The sequence below is a fragment of the Poeciliopsis prolifica genome, unplaced genomic scaffold, assembly GCF_027474105.1.
Source record: "Poeciliopsis prolifica strain line A6 unplaced genomic scaffold, Auburn_PproV2 SCAFFOLD055, whole genome shotgun sequence".
NCBI classification, from domain to species: Eukaryota; Metazoa; Chordata; class Actinopteri; order Cyprinodontiformes; family Poeciliidae; genus Poeciliopsis; species Poeciliopsis prolifica.
This window is the reverse complement of record NW_026562430.1, coordinates 1028186-1049266: the sequence shown is the minus strand read 5'-3', so window position 1 is coordinate 1049266 and position 21081 is coordinate 1028186.

Here is a 21081-nt window from a genome sequence, read left to right as displayed (position 1 = left end):
TACAGCTTTTTATGTTGACACCTCCTCCTACCTGATGGATCCTATGGAAACTTTAGAAAAGGCGAACCTGAAAGAGAAGGTGAAAAGCCATTTTGCCTCTAACAGCATGCTTTTGCCAACTTGACTCTTGAATTATGTGCAATAACATGAGTTTATGTATTAATAATTGCAAGAATATACATTCCTAGTAAGGTTTTGACATATTACATGATTTGATGTTGACTGAAAGGTTTTTATTCTAACGTTAGTTGGACAAAAACAGTTTAGTTTAAAAGGTATGCAGTGACATTGTTTTTTGTTCAACTTTGTGTGAGATTGGAATAATTTTACAACCTACTGAAGCCCAAAATGTTTTTCTCAGTGCTCCAAAATCAAAATTTTGATCATGGCAGGTGTTTTTGTTAGTCACCACTTTTTTCTTCTTTCACATTTGTATGATGTGTTGATTTCATATTTTAAGGTGGCCTTTAAGATTTTAAGCTAAGTTGACAAGTATGTTTTTATGTAACTCACTAGGTGAAGCTGGATGCGCTCATTAAATAAACATGAGAATAAAATGATTTAATATTAATTATAAAACAAAAAAGATAGGTGTTATTTTTAAGGAAGACAGGTTTTAGACTCAAAAAGTGCTTCTGCCCTTCTCACCCTGTTGCCCCTCAATCAAGAGAACAACCTGCTCTCGGAGATGGACACAGAAAGATGTGAATGCTGAGCTACATCAGCACTGTTTGAGTTTTCCAGCACTCCATCACACATCAGTGCTCGGGCCCTTCTCCGTCTTTAAATCTGGAGCGACAGGGTGTCACAAGGAAAACCCATCGAACACACTGCAGGGTTGATGACTTCATGCCCTTCCCCATCACACCTTTGTTCCATCTTCCTCTCCGAGCAATGACAAGGTGGGGGACGAGTTATCACACCCGTCAGCTTTATGAGTCCCTGTCTGCTCGAGCTGTGGTAATAAAGTCGAAGTGCTGCTTCTTCAAAATGGGGTGAGTCTGAGCAAGTGATGGGAAATTGGTCAGCAGAGTATTGTTGAGAGGCAAAAAAAAGTGAATTCTACTCCAGCGGCTTCTCTGTATGCATTGCACGTTTGATTAATAATAGTACAAAGGTAAAAGAAAGGAAAAAAAAAAACGCATTTCTCCAGAGTTTTTCCCACCTGCGAATTTGGCCATAAAACCCAAAAATAGTCTTGAATCCTTCAAAGCTGACAAGAGAATATTCATTTGTTGTGAAAGCTGTTGAATAAAGCAATGAAAAAGATGAATAAAACTGACTGCATATAGGATGCTGTCACTTTTATTCTGATAGAGCATCTCTAGCAATCAATTCTTTTATTTTGTCAACCTGTATTTCTGTTTATTACACCAGCAATAAGTTGGTTTGTTTGTTGTTTTGCTTAAAGGTAAGAAAAATACAACATTTAAGGTTAGAATATTAAATTGCATCAGTAAAAGGTTTTCATTCAAAACACAACTGCTTAAAGGTTATTTTCAAAAGGTATTTTCAAATGTACATTCACTCTAATTTATTGAATATGACTAGAAATGATCATCTAGTCATAATCAATAAATTTGATCATAAGTCCTGAGTGAAAGTACCCTTTGAAAATAACCTCTTAAAATAATTTTTAAGACTGTCTCCATTATTTTATTTGTCTCATATAATATTCTCATTGTAAATGTTTTTTTTTTATTAACTGTAAACAAACTGTCAAACATCTGTGTGTAATTAATCTGTATGATGTGTTTCACTTGGTGATGAAGTTAATGAAATAAATGAACTTTTCAATACTATTCTAATTTATCAAATGTGTCTGTATCCTTTAGCTAATCATGACCAATACTGATAAGAGTAAAGATGTGAATTTAGCACGAGGCAAAATTGTATAATTGTAAAATGAATCAGTCTTTTTTCTCTTTTAATCTAAAGTGAATGCTGAAATCTTATTTTTATTTTTTGGTGATTTGGTTTAACAGCATCTCAACATCGCAAAAAATGCAATTAATTGTGAATCCATGTTTAAATTAAAACATGTTAAAATACATTAAGTTATTCCATTGACATAACATTACTGCTGTATCATGCGATACAGGCTTTAAGTCTCTATTGCGTTATTTAAATAACAGAACCTGGGTATATTTCTGAATATAATCTTAAACAATCTATTAGTAGATGCAACATGGGTGATGTCAGTGCTTCTGACAGCTGAAGCTACATCCTGAAATAGAAATTCCAAGTCTGTCATGTGTCAAAGTATCCATCATAGGAGTCCTGACAGATTAAGATGGTCCATCTTTATACCTGTCATTTAGCCAGCAGGTTAAAAACCTCTATAGTTCCCCTGTGAACTTCATGAATTTCTAATGAAACAATCTAAACACACGAGCCACAAAGCCAAACTGTTGGCATTGGCATTTCTGGTCCTTTGAATGATTTTATTCAAAAGGGTAAAACTTAAAATTATAATCCAGTTGGAAGTTAGTTATGTTTTTTTTTTTTTTTTGTGGTGGTGGTTTAACAGTTTAGGAATAATATTGACACAGTAAAATTTGACTGAATTGGACAAATTTTACTTTGAATTGGACAGATGTGGCAAATCAGTGTCTGTAAGGATAAATTTAGATCGGATTCACTTGTTGTACCAGCAGAACATGAAGCTGCCCAAGAGATACGACTTGATGTGTTTGATATAGCAATATTTAGTTGAAATGATGATAAATAGCAGTAGATGGTTCACCAGAATAATGACATGAACTGTACATGGAGCAGTGAAGGTACTAATCCTGACCACCACGGGGGTTTGCAGAAGCAGGGCATCAGGTTCTGATGGGCCACCTCATGTTACAAGACACTGCTTTGGATTAGACTGAACTATTGAATCTTTACATTGTCTAGATTGCATTGTCAGCTGACAAGTTTAATGTTTCAAACTTTTGTCCCCCAGATAAATGGTTAAAATGGCCGGTTTTCATAAATGAAGGATATTCTCTCTTTGCTCGTCTCTTGGTAACAATGCCTGCATTCAGGTCAGCTAAGTAGCAACTGCACAATTTGGAGTTCATCCCTGAAAGGCCTTTTCTCTCTCTCGTCTCGATGACCCCTCGGCCCTAGAGAGACCAGTCAGAGAGCTCATAATCACACTTAATCGGTCTCACTGACCCGGGCAAAGCAGATGGAGAAGCTGGCATTTTACTGGAGAAGAAGTCCAAATGTCTTTCACTGTCTTTTCAGTCAGAGACTTTGACTGAATCTTTACTATCATCTTGAAGACTTTAATAGACCAAGAACCCATTTATTTCAGAAATAATTAAGCATTATTCCATTTCTTTTTTCAGCCAATCAATAAAAGCATCATTCTATTTCCACTCTTTTTTTTTTTCGTTCCGTTCTGGTTTAATACTTTGTTGACAAACGGGTCGGCTCTTTTGTCAGCAGCCCTACTGACAGGCAACTGAAGAGAGTTGACATTTCACATGTTGGTGGAAGTAGTCCTTAAAAGCTCTCTCTGATGTGACGGAGTAGCCTTCGGTTTCTGTCAGACATTTTTACCCTGAGCTCTGCAATGCTTGTTGTTAGGTGCTCAAGATCATACCATGGTTCATTAAAACTATTTCTCCTGGCACTGAAGCACAAATGAACCATCATTTGGATAGATTGCCAAATGGCTTCTTGAAAGTCAAAAGTGTCTCCATCAGAAAATAGGAACAGTTTTGAAAGGAACAAATAAATGTTGCTTAATTGGTTCAAACAGCAAGCAGCACGACGAGGCGACTGTGATCTGGCATGCCTCCATGCCCCTTCACTGCACTCATTCAAGGAGAAGTACAGCACATATGGCCCCCTGGGCAGTATGGATGGGTTTCTGCAGTCAGAGTGGGAACGTGAGCACAAGAAGTATCCCATCTGTCATAATTTCCTCGCTGTAAAGTTGATTTATTATGGTTAAGAGAAGCTAAATAAAATGATCTGCTAGATGTTACAACAGATCACACTATATAGATTTTTAAAATGTAACTGTTTACTTGACATTTTTGCATTTAAGTAAAATACTGTGACTTTCATTACTAGTGTTGTATTAGTAATACTGGTTATGTATAAATCACATAATGTGGCTATGAACACAGAGCATGTTCTAAAATCAGTATGAAGGAAGGAAGGAATGGCACATTTATAATTTTTGTAAAACACAATGGAAAACACTCATTTGTTCAAAGTAAGGGAGTTTCTCTGAAGGCTTGGTATGACTGAAGACAATCTATATAAAGCAATTTTCAAATCTTTCCACACATACCTAATTGGAGGCCAGTCGGGTTGTTAAAAGACCATTAATGATGAAAATATTTCCACTACCCCAGAAGAAAATTTATGTTTTATGAAAATTTAAAGACAGCACCTGCCTATTTGTAGTTGAGTAAATCACAGAAAAACCACATTTTTCTGTGGTACGTTGCCCAAAATTATTTGTGGAAAATCCACCTGTTGGCAAGATGTTTTTTTTGTAGAGCATATCTAAAATATTAAGAAGTAAAAGCAGCTTAGGAAGTTCAAATGCCATCCTACTGAACATGCTATTGGCTGGTGTTTGCAAAGTACGCAATCCAGGTGTGGCATTTATTTTTCTTGACGCTGATTAACTCAAGTCCCAAGTCTGTAAAAGAAAGACTGTAGATTAGGGGTGTCAAACTCATTTGTATTTTTGGCCATATTAAGATCATTAATGTTCTGAAGGAGATGATTGTGCCAAAATGTATTTGATAACCCCATTGATAAATGGTTAAAATATTGACAATATTAATATCACTTAAAATTGAGCATAATCTCTTGGATTTTGTTTTTGTTTTTATTAAAATGACAGGTTTTGTTGAGGTAATTTAAAAGTATTTGGAAGAAATTTAACAATATTTGCACTTATGATGGTAAATGTGACTTTGTTCCTCACAGTATCGATCATAGACCATCTCAAGTAAGGGAGAAGCAGTTGTAGAAGGTCAATGAACCCAATCTTATTCATCATTGTAGAATATTTGCAATAAATAACTAGCCAAGGTTTTTTCTTCATTTTTTTAAATGAAAAACCTATATATAAATGGCCTTTCAAACAGATCGGACATGTTTGATCTGCATTGCTTGATCTGAATCATCTGATCAGTAATCACAGATTAGGCTTGATGTAATTGGATGTTCCTATTGGTGGATGCTTGCGAGTAAAGTTGTCGGTTTCTTATTTAAGAAAAACGGGATCAGCCTGATTATTTGAAATGAATCCCAAGGTTAGTTGCTTGAGGAAAAAAAATCTCATGTCGCAGCATAAACAAACTCCTTGTCATTATAAGAAGTAATTGCTTAGGACAGTGGCTTTGGGCAGAAGAACATCTTGTCCCAGTTTTTATTGCAGTGAAGGTGAGGAATTAATTGCCAGACTCTTGCTGTTTTGATTTCAAAGACGCAGACGTGTGGCGTAGTTGAGGAACCAAAATTAAGACTATGGCGCAGTCAACGGTGACCTGCAGTAGCATTAGAGGGGCTAGAAAGTTTGTTTGTACGGCAATCAAGAATTAAACACCCTTTAGAAGTATGTAAAAGTGCAGTTCATTGATCCTAATCTGTTAGTAATTTACCACAGTGAGGAATGCGATTTACAGCAACAATCAAATAGCTACTGTAATATCTTTGTTGATTCAGCTCAGTGCTGAAAATAACAGGTCACCAGACAGATTTACTTTAGGGAGCCATGCAGAGCTTTGTTCAAGTCTCTCTTCCTCACAGAACAAGTCCATGTTTTACTCATAAGTTTTTAACTTCACAGCAGTCATTTACGCTACGAGTGCACTCTCTAAAAAAGAAAACATCTGAACACAGCTGTCTGCAAAGCTTTGCTATTCTAACTTCAGCTCTTCTGGAAAGATTGCCTTTGCGATAGAGGTCAAGCATCATCCACATCTCTAACTTTTTTGGTTGACAAGATGAAGCCATTAAAGCATTATGACACAAGAGAAATATATTTCAAGTAATTCTGTTGTGAACGCACTGAGTATTTGGGGTCAGTTGTGAGGCAAAAATATAAATATCAAAGAAATTTCAATTTTTAATTTTGACAGCATTTAATTTCATCTCTCCTCGATGTGGGAAGCTGCCTACGCAAAGCAAACACTCGGAGATGTGAAAACATGAAGCTCAATCATTCTGCTTACGGAACCTGTTCTAAAGATAAAACATTACAAACCGGTTTTTATTTTTAATAATGTATCTGGCCTAGAAATTAAATCCTCGTTATGTTGAAGCACATATTGATATTCTTACCAAAAAGCATATTTCAAAACAATTAGAAATTCACATTTGGAGAAATATTTGTTACAAACAAAACTTTACTCCAATATGACAATAACTATAATTAGAGTTTTGGGTCGTGGGACGAGTGAGAGCAGAAGACGAATCTCAAATTTAAGGAGGACAATTTTTAGCGCCAAATTTCTGATGACTGTGAAGAGCTAAGCTAAAAGCTATGTTTCTACATTTGCGTTCAAAGATGATGTAATGCTTACCTCAGTTAAAACTAATGGTGTGATTTATGTACAGACATAAATCTAGCATAAAATAATTTTCGCAACTTTGAGTTCTGATCATAAGATGACACATTTCTAAAGAGAACAAGGAGAAAGAGAAAGGATGTAATACTGACCTGAAGATGTGCGACTTAAATTAAAAATAATGCGTTACATATATATTTTGTGCTCCATATTAAATGTTTTAGCTATACGTGTTAAGTTTCTCCCCTGACACAGCCCATTCCTCATCATAAGACGCTTTAGACATGAAGGTCTCAGAACTGTCTGGTCCTGCTGAGCTCTGCATGCAGCCCAGGTGTCTTTGCTTCACACCAGCATTCAAACACAGGACCCCTCGCTGTCACCACCTGTTTTCAAATATTTCTCTCCCAACTGCTATTCAGGATTCTAATCCACGTTCGCACAAAATATCGCAGAATAGAAAGAGTTTTCCTTAGTCGCTTAAATGTTCTTAGCAAACTGTAGAACTTGTATTGATCATCATGACTAGTTATGGTTGACCGTGCTTGAGAAAAAAACAAACGATATACATGAGACACAAATCTAATATAAATGAGTATTTACATTTAAATGTCAACAAGCCATTTTTGTTAATTGCTGACTTTGTCCGTGGTCATTACTCTATACAGAGGCTGAATGTTTTTTGTATCTGATTATGAAATAAATATTACTTTTTGTTATATTTATACAGGTACATTTAAACCTCAAGTAGCCTTGACATAGAAGGTTTAGTTAAAATAACGATGAATTCTGTAATCTTAGTTTACTGTGCAGCAAAATTGACTAACTCTAGCAGAGTAAGCCTGATTTAGAATGAAAAGGATTGAGACAAAATTAAATCTACCTTTCCTATAAATATATTGGACTGTTTATTTTACCTGATTTGCCAAAGAAACTAGATTCAGGCAAATGTGTATCTCGTTTTTCAAGGAAAACCTAATTTATTTCTGTCTCACAACTCTGTTAGCTTCTAATTATCCCCATGAGTGAATTACATGTTGGGAAGTTAACTGACAAATTTACCCCATGGTTTCTGATGCAGCTTGTCAAAGGCACAGCTCCCAGATGGGTTTAACAGATAAAGGATCTGCAGTCTGGAGACTGGAGAGAAGACCAGGACACATTACAGGGTGTTGCTTCACCATATTTACTGACGGGTTTACATGATAAATTAGGTGTGAAAATCTGGGATATCGAGTGTATTTTTGTAAAGTGAAATCACTGCTCTGTATGAAGCCAGTTACTTAAGAAAGACTTTGTAATTTAAATACTTTGAAATCATTAATGAGAAGATGAGAAGACAAAAGGCAAAGTGTTAGAGCTCATCTGAAAGATGCAGGAAGAAGCTGGTTTAAAATGCAGGCTCCGGGGTGGAAAGTTGCCATCTTGCCTCTGGCTTTATCAGACCCTGGCATCTGATACTGGCAGCAGTTCTGAATCCTCCATTGAAGACAAGGAGAGCGGGTCACATATTTCCACTGTGCCCTTGGAAATTTCTGACAAAGACCATCTAAAATGGCATCCTCTCACAATAAATGCTTATAACTGAGAGAGGAGAAATAGTCTGAAATTAATGCTTTAATGTTTGTCATTATTTAGCTAAGAATTAGACAAAATATTATAATTGTCTACTAAATATAAATTGTGGTACTTGTGTTTTTTAAATTCATTTATGCAGCAAGACCTTGATGCACTGTTAATGCCTACAAAATGTTTTTCACTGTAATTGTCTGTTCTATGTGCAGCCCAATATGTTTCTGCATCTATTGCTGCTATGCAGGACATTAGTGACTCTGTACTGGCCTTTGGTAAAATCTTGAGCTGAATCAAAGGAGCAGGTCAGACTCCAATCCTTCCATGTTGGTTATTCCTTTTCCACTCCAGGTTTCTGTAACCTGAAATGTTTGTCTAGTACTTTATCTCTAGAGGTCATTTTCCTGATCTGCTTATGAATGTTGGTTGTTTTATCCTGGATAGCAACTCTGTCACTTATTGGCTCCCAGCTTAAGCTGCAGTAAATGTATAGTCTATCTCTGTATTGCCATCTTCATGTCTGAGTCTCTGTCTGTATATTAATCTCTTCCTTCCTCTTCTGTCCTCTCTGCACCCACTATGTGGTGGAAATGTGAAAAAAGGAAATAAAGCTATGTTTGTAAAGCATTAAATTTAACTCAGTCAAGCATGCTAGTGCTGCTTGTCAGATGCATAGAGGTGCAAGTAAGCAACATTAGATTCTCAATGATTTGCATCTGTATTTCCCTTTCATTGTTTCTTCTTTCATCTATAGTGATCAGTCATTTCCCTTCCACTCTGGTTTGCTCTGTTTCATACTAAATGCTTCTGGAGACTCCCCATATATCTCTTTCTTTCTGTCCCCTGTTACAGTATCAGCAGAAGTGCATCACTTAAAATGAATTATAGATCAGATGTTTTTATCCTGGCCATGCGCTGACTTACTCATGGATTCTTTCTCATGATTCTCACTAAAACCTTATGCTGTTATTTAAAGGTCATTGTGCTGCACAGATTTTTTTTTTTATCAAGGTACAACAGTTTAAAGGTGGAAAATGTTTCACAGCAAACTTCAGCACACTTTTTTTCTTTTCCTTCCTTGTTTGACATCAAGGTCTCTGTGTAAACATGGTTGTTTAGTATCTCAGGGGACATATTTTGCCACGGGTAAATATCTATAGGTATGTTATAGCTGGCCAGTATTGAACAGCTTTTGTCTTTTGAAATGGGAATATGTGTTCCAGCTCAAAATGGCACAATCAAAAACAGAACTTTGTTGAGATTACTAAGAAAACATAAATGCTTTTCACATTTTCTTGACAATTTCACCAAATAATGCTGTTCTGCTTCTGATTGAGAACACACACACATACCACACTGGTTGCAAGTGCTTTGGCACCACCAGTTCTTTCCATCTCTCCAAACTGGAGCTACCCTAGTTCCAAAAATATTCATATATTGTTGGAAATTATTACATTCAGCTGTTTCCATCACTTATGTGACCCACAGGTGTATACAGTCTCACAAGCATGCAGGTTGGATCTGCAAACATTTACGGAATAATACTTAATGCTCAGTGAATTGCACCATGGTACCAGAACAGGAAGCCACCTGTGCAGTAACTTCATTTTTCTATTTTTTCCACAACTAAATATACCACAGTCAACTGTTAGTGTTATTAATGAAGCTGAAGTGATTGGCAGAGACAGTTACTTGGCAATGTAAAAATACACAGCAAGGTTAATGGAATGGAGTCCATGGCTGAGCAGCTGCAGTGGTGTAAAACACATTGCCACTGAACTCCAGACATGTTCTCTGGAGTGATAAATCATGTTCTGGGTTCAGCTCCCCAGTTCCAGTGAAAGAAATGCTTAGTGCTAAAAACATGGATGAGCATGCTTGGTTGACGAGTCCACACCGCAACCCAAAAGTTTCATTAGACTGTAAGTTAGGGTTTCTCATCCAACATCAGTGTCCGACCTCATGAAGGCATTTGTGGAAGTATTCCCATAGAAGAGACTCCCAAGTCATGTGATGGTTGATTCCATTTTTTTTTTGTGACATTTTCCAAAAGATGGAAGGACTGAGAAATAGAAACTAGCCATTTTATTTGGATCTGGTCCTTTTTATGTCTGGTTCTGTGCATTTTGCTGTTGGAAAATTATCTGAAAACTTATCCAAGTTCTGCTTCTTTATTATTGTACTTATTCTTGCAGAACACATATATATCATCTTGAAGATCAGAAGCAGTGCTCCTATTGATGTCTCAGTCATGTAAAAGCATTGTGGAAGTTGGTTTGCTGTAACAGTACTGTACGTTAAATTCATATTTACAAAAATAAGTAAAACGTGCTCTGGTTAGGCACAGTGACTTCAGTTGTGTTTGCAGTCATATTACATCATTTGTTCCACATTTCATCTCATTAAATAGTTAAATTCATATTTCTTTACTTTCTTCCTTTGGTCCATTGACAATTCATTTCTCAGCTGGCTTCATTGTGAGTTGAGTTGATCAAATTGGATATTGGACATAAGAGGTTTTGTAAAACATCAAAGAGTAAACGCAGACAGACTACTGCTCTCTTGGCTCTGTTCCACTGTGAGGAAGCATGTTATTAAACCGAGCTATCCCGGGAGGCCAAATGTTTATTGTGATGCTGCCCACACAAAGAGGAGAAAATACAAAGCCTTTGTTGAAGGCTTTATGCTTAGCATTAAATTATAAAGGCGAAGTTAAAAACCAGGCCATCCTGATGGATCGGTTCTGCTTCTTATTCTCTGGGAAACAGTTTGAAATGACTTTGTGTAACCAAGAGATACGGTTTTCCTTTTATTTATCTACTCTTACGGTTTTTCTCTAATCCACTAAGTCCAGGAAAATGTTTTAATCTGCTGGAGCTGGCCGGTTTGCTTGACTACCTTGAATATTCACCTCTGTATTGATTCAGATTTTTGAAAACGCTATCACTTTCTTTTAAGCATAAAAGAAAAATGTGGAATAAAATGCAGACTTATTTGCATATCGATTTGTTTGTATCAATCTTTCTATGATGCAAACAAATTAAAACAACCCTCTCTCAAGCAAAGCCAAGTGAAAGCTGTCGTCCAATATCTGATTTGAATAAAGGATCCATGGCAGTGATCAGTAAATCATGTCATTCTGAGTGGTGCCATTGTCTCCTTCAAAAACCAAAATGGTTTATTCCACTTCCTCCTGAGCAGAAAGGCATGACAAAGAGAAGAGAGGGAATCATTTATTTATTTGCTATTTTGTTAAACTTGTTAAAAAGGTCCCATTTGCAGGCATTTGAATCTAAAAAATTATTTTTTAAGAATCTAAAATAATCCCATGTTTATTTTCAGTGTTTTTATACTTTGGTTTTTATATTATACGTGTGTGTCTATTGTTCTTTATCTCTTTATCTCATAATGTAAGGCTAAACAAATGTTAATGTTAAAATTAAGGAACGTTTTTACATGATTTTCAATTTTCTTTGCAAATGGCATAAAATCCAGTACCAGCCACTATCATAAATCTGTTTTTGATAGTGGATGCTGTTTATGTTGCAGTTTTTTGCATTCAGTCCAAAAAGTTGCATTTTCATTTTATCTCACCAGAATACCTTCTACTTGTTTGACTTAACATAGCACTGTGTGAGGCACGACTGCTTTAAAGGAGAAAATATGTCAGAATCAGATTTGTTGGTCATGTTTCTGTGCACAATGCAGGATTTTGACATTGGCTTTACACACTGAGTGCAGACATTAAGTTTAATAAATATTCCTGTTGATAATCTCTAGGGATTACAAATATTTAAACCATAGATTATGCAATGTTCACAATTCAGTTAATTCCTATTGTCTTGTGTGTTTGTATTGAACCATGAGCTTCATCAAAGCTGTCATGAGGCTCAAATAAATTAAGTTTACGGGTTTAAATCAAAAATTCCCCTGTGAACTCCTTCATCTTGTATTGCTGTGTAAGGGATCCTTGACTGTCCGCTGATCCGGGACTTAATTTCTGTAGGTGTGCTGAGCTGGGACCTGTCAGCGAAATGACAATAAAGATAACCAAATCTTCTGTGAGAGGAGTGTTGAGAGGGAGGTGTTGGCTTCCAATAACGTGATTCAATTTGTGCTTAAGGATTCCACATCGAACCAAAGAACTTGCTGTTTCAACAAAGATCAATAGTATCATAAAATTGTTGTTTATGCAGAAGCTCACAATTTACTCATTGCATTACAGTGCTATCGCTCAGAGTGTTACTTTGTTTAGCCTTACCCCCATGACACAGTCACACTTTAAGTCTTGGCTAAAACAATCACACTAGATTGTTTCTAATCTAGTTTTGAAAAACATCTGCTTTGGGGAAAAACAAAGTAAAATACTTGCAAAATAAGCTGTGTCCTTACCCATGGTGGGAGCTCAGAAGTACAGAGAACAGGAAAGAGTGAAATTTGATGTTGTTTGAGCTTATTCAAGTGAGTTTACTGGTGGACTTTGTTTATGCTAGTAAATTCTCCTGTGTGAAAACTCGATGGACCCTTGACTTGGAGCTTGTATGTCAGGAAAAAAATTGGATCGGTGCTTGAAGAGTCAGATGCAAGCGTTGTGTCTTGGCTTTGCAAAGCATTCCAGACAGTGACTTTGCTTCTCATGTGTTCTTAAATTTTGCAAGATTGAAGTTTGTTCTTTGAGAACATTAAGCCCTCTTCATGTTATCAGACATGATAAAGTTGGTTGGATCTATGTGCAGCTTTTACTCAGGTTGTCTTGGTTTATGTCAAAAAGTGTGATCTGAAATATTTGGGTCTGACTGAAATTAAAGAAAAATCTAGTATCTAATGCTCTACTAGATTTTTGTTTTGTTTTTTTTTGGCTTGAACATCTATGATCAACAAAAAAAGTTGCGGATTGCTCTTCTTGAAGCGTTTGCCAGGATCTCCTCTAATTATCTTGTTTTTCTTCTTGCACAGTGGGTGTATTTAGCTAAAAAACAAAGCTGGGTCAGAAGTTATTTTTTTAAACAAATGTTTATTTTAATGTTTGATAAAAGTTTGAAGAAAGTAATGCTCAATTCACATTATGCATGTTTCCAAATAAGTTTGAAAAATAACCCACTGCTTTGGGATACACCCCAAATTATAATATCCCAATAAAAATAAGTGCTTGAATGATGCTTCTTTTTTTCCGATTCATTGAGAAGGACATTGATACCAATTATCTTAAATCTTTTGTGATATGCCTACTTAATTTTTTATCAGGAAGCCAGCTTCACACTCCAATGCCCCACTTCTTTCTTCCTCTCAACTTTCTAATTATGTGCTTGGACGCTGCACTAAGAGCAGCCAGCTTCTCAAGCTGGTTTTTATTTTTGTGGCGTCACATTTCTGTATTGGCTACTGTTTTTTAATTCGTCCGATGTAATATTCAACTCTTCTGAAAAAAATAAAATAAAAATAAAAATTCTTGAAATATTTCACTCTGTGTGTAATGAATATAAATTTTACTTTTTCAATGAAATGATGAAAATAGCATTACTTTTAATGATATTCAAACTTAAGCTGCTGTTGTTTTTTATAGACGAATGAGAATGATTAAGATTGAAAGTATTCAAATCTTTCAACTAATCTATAGAAAGCCTCAAATTTTTATACCAGTGAAATTGCACGTCAGTCTTGCTTATTAGACTGAACAATGTTGAGAAACGTAAATAAATGAGCAGTGGTTTTAATTTGGGGAGAAACTGCTGTGTAGTGTTGCTTGTTTAGTCGGGGAAGAAAGTCTTCAGAGGCATCGTGTTGAATATTTCATCTAAGTTTCTGCATGACGTGCCAGAGTCAGATGAGGCTTGGTGCATGCAGCATCTTTGAGCAGAAAATATGCCATGATCAACATGGCCCAGTTTGTGCTTCTGATGTAATTCCTTTTTTAAAGGAATGACAGCATAAGATGGTAGACATAAATAATCTGCAGCTTCCATAAACAATGTAGTTCAGTACAAATACAGGAATGTTTTTGTGACATATTTAGGTCTTCTCTGTACTTTCATGTGAAATACACTGCTGATATCGACACGCTAACTGCAATGTGCGGGAAAGCAGTTACTGAATGAAAACCTGTCACAGATGATTACTGCAAAAAAAGTTTAAATTTCAGATTTTTCCTTATATTGTCATCTTTATAACCAGTTTTCTTTTTTGCTTTAAACTAAGTCCAGCTTGCCTTCAATTTACCACAGTGCAGAAAGACAACTATTCACTCAAACAACGCTGCAGACTCTTCCATAAAACCCTATATTAGCAGCCTGGGTAGTGATTGTTTTATACATAGTGGAAGTGAATGGAAGAAGTTGACATTCTCAATATTTTTTATATTTATTTGTCCATGTTTGGTCAGCTCTGCATGATTATATATAAAAGAAATGTGACCAGCTTCTTGCATGCATGAGATATTTTAACACATTTACTTTATACTTTTTTTTCATGAAAGCACAAGAACTGCTTTACTGAATTAACATTGAACAGATTGTTAAATAATGGAATATGAACACCTAGCATCCAAATATGGGAAAAGTAATAAACTAAAACTAATCTGAGAGATTTTATGATTAGGATTAATTTTTTCCAACAGAGTATAACAAAAATGTTTGCACATAAAATGTGCAACAGGCTGAGATTATAGAGTAATTACTCTGCCACACAAAATGGCAGCAGCCACAGAGCTCTGCTTGATTTCCAAGGCAAAGTTAACTTGCACAGAGCGTAGGTCAGACTTTTTACAGCTTTGCAAAATGTTTTGACAATACTCTATTTGCAATATGGAAACAGAGCAATCCATCATGCTCAACTGCTCGTTTTACATTTTCAGCTGCATGGTGGGTATTAAAAAGCAAAGCAGAGAGCGGTAAACAGCTAGGACCCGAGCCACACACAAAGTCTACACTGAGCTGTAGGTTTTTCATTTGGCTCCCCTCTACAGCGCTCTGTTTTTACTGGCATCCCGAAGTCAGACAGATGTGTTCAGGTGGTTTCTCAGCTACAGCTGTGACAGAATTATGGTAAAAAATTTTTTTTGAATTTCTGATTCTCATAATTTGCCTTTCCAAATGATATAGCTTACAGAAAAGAGAGAAGAAATTACGAATTTTGGGCTGCCAGTGTGCTGCACTGTGACTTTAAGTTGTATTATTCCCACAACTTCACTTGAGTGTAGTCTGCACTGATGACTAGAGGTAAAGCATAGATGCAACGAAATGAAGATGTCAGCTAATTTGTCAGAATTTAACATCTCTTACTGCTATAGTTTTTTTTTTATCTAGTAAATTTTGCAATGTGACAAAAGTGTAACAATCACAACAAAGGCTGACTAACAGAGGCCACAATCCTCTGCAGTGTTGAAAAGTGTAATTTATCCAATTATGCTGGTTCTCTTTTCTTACTTTGATATTTAGCATCAAAACCATCTGTTCAGCTTTCCAAACCTTCTTAGGGAACAAGTGAGGGGAGTCAAGAGTCAACACCAGGAAAAGAGAGTTGTCTGCAGGGAAACTGAGACGCAGTGATGTGACTCTGTGCCAAATGTTTACAGGCGAGCTGACATAGTTAGAAGATGGAAAAGGGCTGAAACGAGGCTGTCTCTCACTGCACTCTTGGAGGAAAAGATAGGAAATCTAGGTCATCGCCACTGATGCATTGCAAAGCGAACTTCAAACAAACCTGGCCTTTAGCGGGATGGCTCTGCAAAGCTCTGTTACACGCCATCAGAGAGTGATCGCCATTTTCTGCCAGGAGCTGCCATGAAATGATGGATAGTTATTTTTGTTATGGAGAATAGGCATAGAGACAGCGGCCACTGTGTCAATCTATAAGAAGACGCATTTTATTTGACATACAATTTGTTCTTTTGTAGTTATACAACATTTGAGGCTCTTATCTTGGAATCCTTCATTTTGAATTACCCCAGGGAAATTTTATCTGAAATTATAGCCATGGGAATAGTGCTGACAGGCTTTCCTCTTGTGAGGACGGAGTAAGCTTGCTATTCCAAGGGCAGCTGTTGATTAATAAATATAAAACTCTCTGGAGTGACAGTTTCTGCAAAGAATAGATATTTACTGAAGGTTTTTTCAATTGCCAATATTTCTTTAGGTCTTAGTACATTAGTGTATTAATTTGACTTCATATATTTTACAGTCATCCTCTGTAATCTGATTAATTTTGCTTCTCCTCACTTGTATGGCATTAATAGATTCAGATTAACAATGAAAATCCAATGAGGCCAGTTGATATCCAATAATTTCTTTTCTAGATTGTGACACAGCATATCCAGTCTAAATTTTAAACTGGTTTAGTATATATTTTAGGTCACAGCAGAAATACTTCACATTGTCTCTTCAAATTAAAACTTAAAATGCAAATGAGGCAACATTTATTCCTTTTGAGCAGCTGCTGGCATCCAGTGTCAAACACAAGATCGATCCTTTTGTGGAATTTTAGATTCTGTCTTCTTTCTGGAAAAAATAAGACATAATGTTTCTATAATGTTTGCCACAGAGCTACACACAAAGCAAACATTTTCTCCCTGATACAAAGGGCTAAACAACTAATGTTCCCCTGACTGCTTCACTCCCCAGTGGAATTTACCATGCAGCATGCAGTAAATGGACTCCAGCAGCTAACATGACATGGAGATTTCTGCTGTTGGTGAACTCAGTCTGCCTCGTGCACAAATTGCCCCGCTGCTCTATGTTAGGTGCAGCAGGGGTTCATTGTGGCTTAGTAACACCCGATGTGTTGCTTTTCCTTGCATGCTGAAAGAGTCATTGTGCAGGAATGGAGCAGGCCTGCCATTTTCTGTCTAAACAACGCTACAAGGATATTCAGCTCCAACAGACTGGCACAAAACAGGATGTTTTTGGCATCCCAAATTTTTTTCCTCATACAGAAATTCATTTGCGATTTCCACTTATCTGTACAATGCCAGTATTTGGTTCAATGTTTTTTTTTAGGAAGTTACCTTGAAACAACTGATGGAATAGTTCTGACAGAATATTTGACTTTTCTTGTAAAAATTGGTAAATTTGGTTGTAACTTTCTTAAATTTTCAGTAGGGTCGAGATCTGCCCCAGAAAACTAATTGATTTAATTGAGCTTTACATTTATATTGAGTGGTCAAATATACATTTACAAAATTGCATGTATAGTTTCATTCATACATAACAGGAATAATGACTTAAAAGCATTGGTCTGTGTGCACTTAAATATTTCACTAAGTGAACAGAATTTCTGAAATTAATAAACTTTTAAATAATACTATCTTGGTGCATGTGCAAATATGTATTTGAGATGGGATGTTTCAATATTTGTCATCCTATTAAATTAAATTTAAACTTGTGCATCTAATAAGAGTTTTTAAAAATGATTGAAATTGTTGTAAAAACATTTGACATGTAAAAAAATGACTGAAATATGTCTTAAAGGTTGTAAATAAATAAAATAGTTGTCTCCTATACCTTCACCACTTGAGCTGCTGTCACCGCATTTTTGAATGGCGAATGCTTGACCAAAAGCTTCCTTGGAAGTATAATTTAGATTTTTCTGTAGCTTACTTAAATAGCAGTCACCTGTCAAAAATAAGTGCTTTTCCTTTGACGGCAGAACAAATAGGAGTCTTGTAGGGAGAGATTTTTACATGCTCTTAGCCATCAAAGTAACACGGAAATCTAATAAAATCTGTGAGAAGTCTGAAATACTTTCCCCTATTGCCTGTTTTCCAGTTCTATGAGGTGAAAGGAGCTGCGAGTCACTTTAACCTAAAAAGTCAGAAGTAAGATGCCCTCCTTTCTCTGTCATGTGTGAAATGACTGAGCAGAAAGCTTCTATTTTAATGTATTTTAATGTATTTTGAAGGCTTCCAAAAGAATCTTGTCGACATAATCCACTATTATTGTTTAATATCAGGCTAAAATATTGTGCACAAAAAACAGTGTTGTTTTTACCTGAATAATTTACGATTTAGATCAGATCAAAGGTGGAAAATGTGTAATTTCATGTTGGTTGACGGGCTTACAAGATTGTTTATGTCCAATATATTTAAAATTTACATTTGTAACTCAACCCTCCTTTAACTTCTTTATATTGTCACATTTTCAAAACCAATCCCAGAAACATTAGACTGAACAGAAAAAGACAATAATAGAACTGATGAGAATAGTGATATTTAAATCATTTGGACTGGGGTTTTAAGCTGCACTTCCTCTAAAATCTTTGTTCAGAAAAATGGTAGAAATTATTGTTTTAAACATTTTAAAACTGAAGGATGTTTCAGTCTCTTCCCAGGACAATAAGATGAAAAAAAATGCTTTACGGTTCTTAAGTTCTTGTCTTTTCCACATTCAAACTTAAAGTCAAGTAGCAGTCCATTAAATCGTCTTTGGGGAGCTGAGCTGAATAGGAGATTTGCAGTAAATTATACATCAACTGCAGGGTGACATCACCTCCAAAAACAGAAACGTATTCATCTCTATGCAAAAGGTTTTGCCTCTTTTTGCTGTGACTATAATCATTCTAAGAAGAATACACTACACAGAAATAGGAACTAAAAAATGGTCTACATAAGTAAAAATAAAAATAATTTGTAAAGTAAAGGAAAAATACAACTACTGGTTCAATTTAGGGTGAAACTCAAAGAAAAGTATCTTCAATCTATAAAAAAGAGATATATAAAAAAAAATTAACCACGAAAGTTTTATGTGATGTATTTGTTCACCTAGTTCTTCACCTCTTTTTGTGACAGAGACTGACCCTTGACCCAGAGGGGGCCAGTCCATCTTCCTCTGGTCGAGAATCATGTTCACAGATTTGAGGCCGACTCTCATCCTGACCGCTTGACACAGCAGTGAGCCGCTCCAGTGCACACTTGATATTTCGAAGACTAATGAAAGAGAAAAATGCTTTATTATAATTAGACGTTCTCTTAATCATACTTACTATCTAGAACAGTAACAAGCTTTGCTTGCTTTGTTGCTTTGGAACTCTTGCAATGAGTTCTTAGTCACAGTCCCCTTTGTTAAACATTGTTCACTTATGTCCTGAATTATTATTCAACTGCAGGAACAAATTACGACATGTAATATTTGGATAAGACAACGGGTCATGCTAATCCATGTGGCATGTTGTTATAACGTCATCATGCCGATGTTCTCCTCTCAGCCTTGTTTTGTACTCTTGTTTGCGAGCCTGTTTAATTGGTGAAGGGCTTCAAGTCTTCCTCCAGTGACCTCATTACCCCAATTAAATTTGCAACTCTCCGAAAACAGATCATCCCCAAATGATGTCTGAATTTCACAAACAGTTTAACTGAGGTTGATGTGGGGAACATGGTTCCTCTTGAGTTTGGTTCAGACAGCTTTATATAGTGGAACATAGCATCTTTAAGGTGATAATACGGAGAAGAGGAAAGGTTTGAAAACCCTACTAAAAATCTTTTCATCTTTAAATTCTTATTCGCTACTTGGTGATGTTGCAGGATCATGTTATTGCTTTTCTAAAAATGTCTTGTATTTTCCTCATTACCTTCCTCTGATACATGGCATAATTTGTGGTGGATTCCAGGATGGTGAACTGGTGGAGTTACATCGCCAAATCATGATACTTCCATCTACATGCTGCAATAGTTGAGTCGAGGTTGTTGCAGTCTGATTGCTGCGGGGGAAACTTGCTCAGACAACTTGAATCAATTTCTTTTGACACCTTTCTTTTTTTTCATGCTTTTTAACAAGAACATATCAGATTCTTCTGAATACAGCTTACATTATTCTATTTATGAGAAATAGTTCTCCTAAAAAGGAAACCTTGTAACTCTGAACCAAATCTTTCTTTAATGAAAGCTGAGTCTGTGGATATGATGGGTTGTTTATTTTGTAATTAAAGTAACAGATTCAGGGCTACATTTGACTTTCCTCCTTGAATTATTGCTTTGCTAATTAGCAGAGGTTCAAGACCAATCTTTATACTTCAAGTAAACGTGAAACAAAGAACAAGTCATTGGAGGAAGCCATTAGCTTGTATTTTCCTTTTAATTTGAAATAATCTTATGCTATTTTAGAAACATGTTTAAAATGTAATGCAGATTCTACAGAGTTGTTTTTTTACACTTTTAATACCACCGGGGGAAAAATCTATTTTCAACCCTAACATAAATAGTTGTGATTTTTAATTTATCACTCTTCTGGAGTCCAGTTGTCAATGATGCCATATTTTCTTTTGCTTATTTGCATGTGCTGTAGCTGGAGAAGTTTTCTGTTTTTGTAGTTTAAGCAACAGTTTACTTTAATGTGCATTTTAAGTCGAAATCATTTTAGCACTTCTGTGGAAGCTAATATCTACACTCTTCCTTGTTTTCACTTTTTGTGTACCTCCAGTTAGGATAGGGTATTGGCTGCTTTGCAAACACCAGTCAGTGGTGTGTCAGGTAGCGTTGAGCTTACGTATTTCAGCTTTCAATGCTGCATTTTCTTTCTAATATTTTAGACATGCTCTATGAAAGAATTCGCAAATAATTTGGAATTGCATTCCACAGAAAAATCTGTGAATTGAGACAAATGTAAAACCTATCCAAAATTTTTTTTTACGCTAATTACAGATTGAACTGTTTTTCTCTATGGATCTCTGACTGGTTCCAAAGAGTTGCTTATCTGAATGGGCTTCATAGAGTTGTGAAGAAATCCATGAGGTGGGTTTGCCCAGGACACCATCCATGCAAAGATTGCAACTGAGTGTGTCACTCACATTGGAAACTGACTTGAAAAACTATAATCAGGAAAAAGAAATCCAATGCCTTTACGCTTTACAAAGCTGCACACTCACTGCTTGATTGAGTTGAGGGCATTTTGAGCAAGCAAACCATGAATGGAGGGAGGGAATCAATGAAGTGTTTGTCCACTTCCTTACTCATTAAGGAACTTCCATTCACATCAGGATCTACATATGA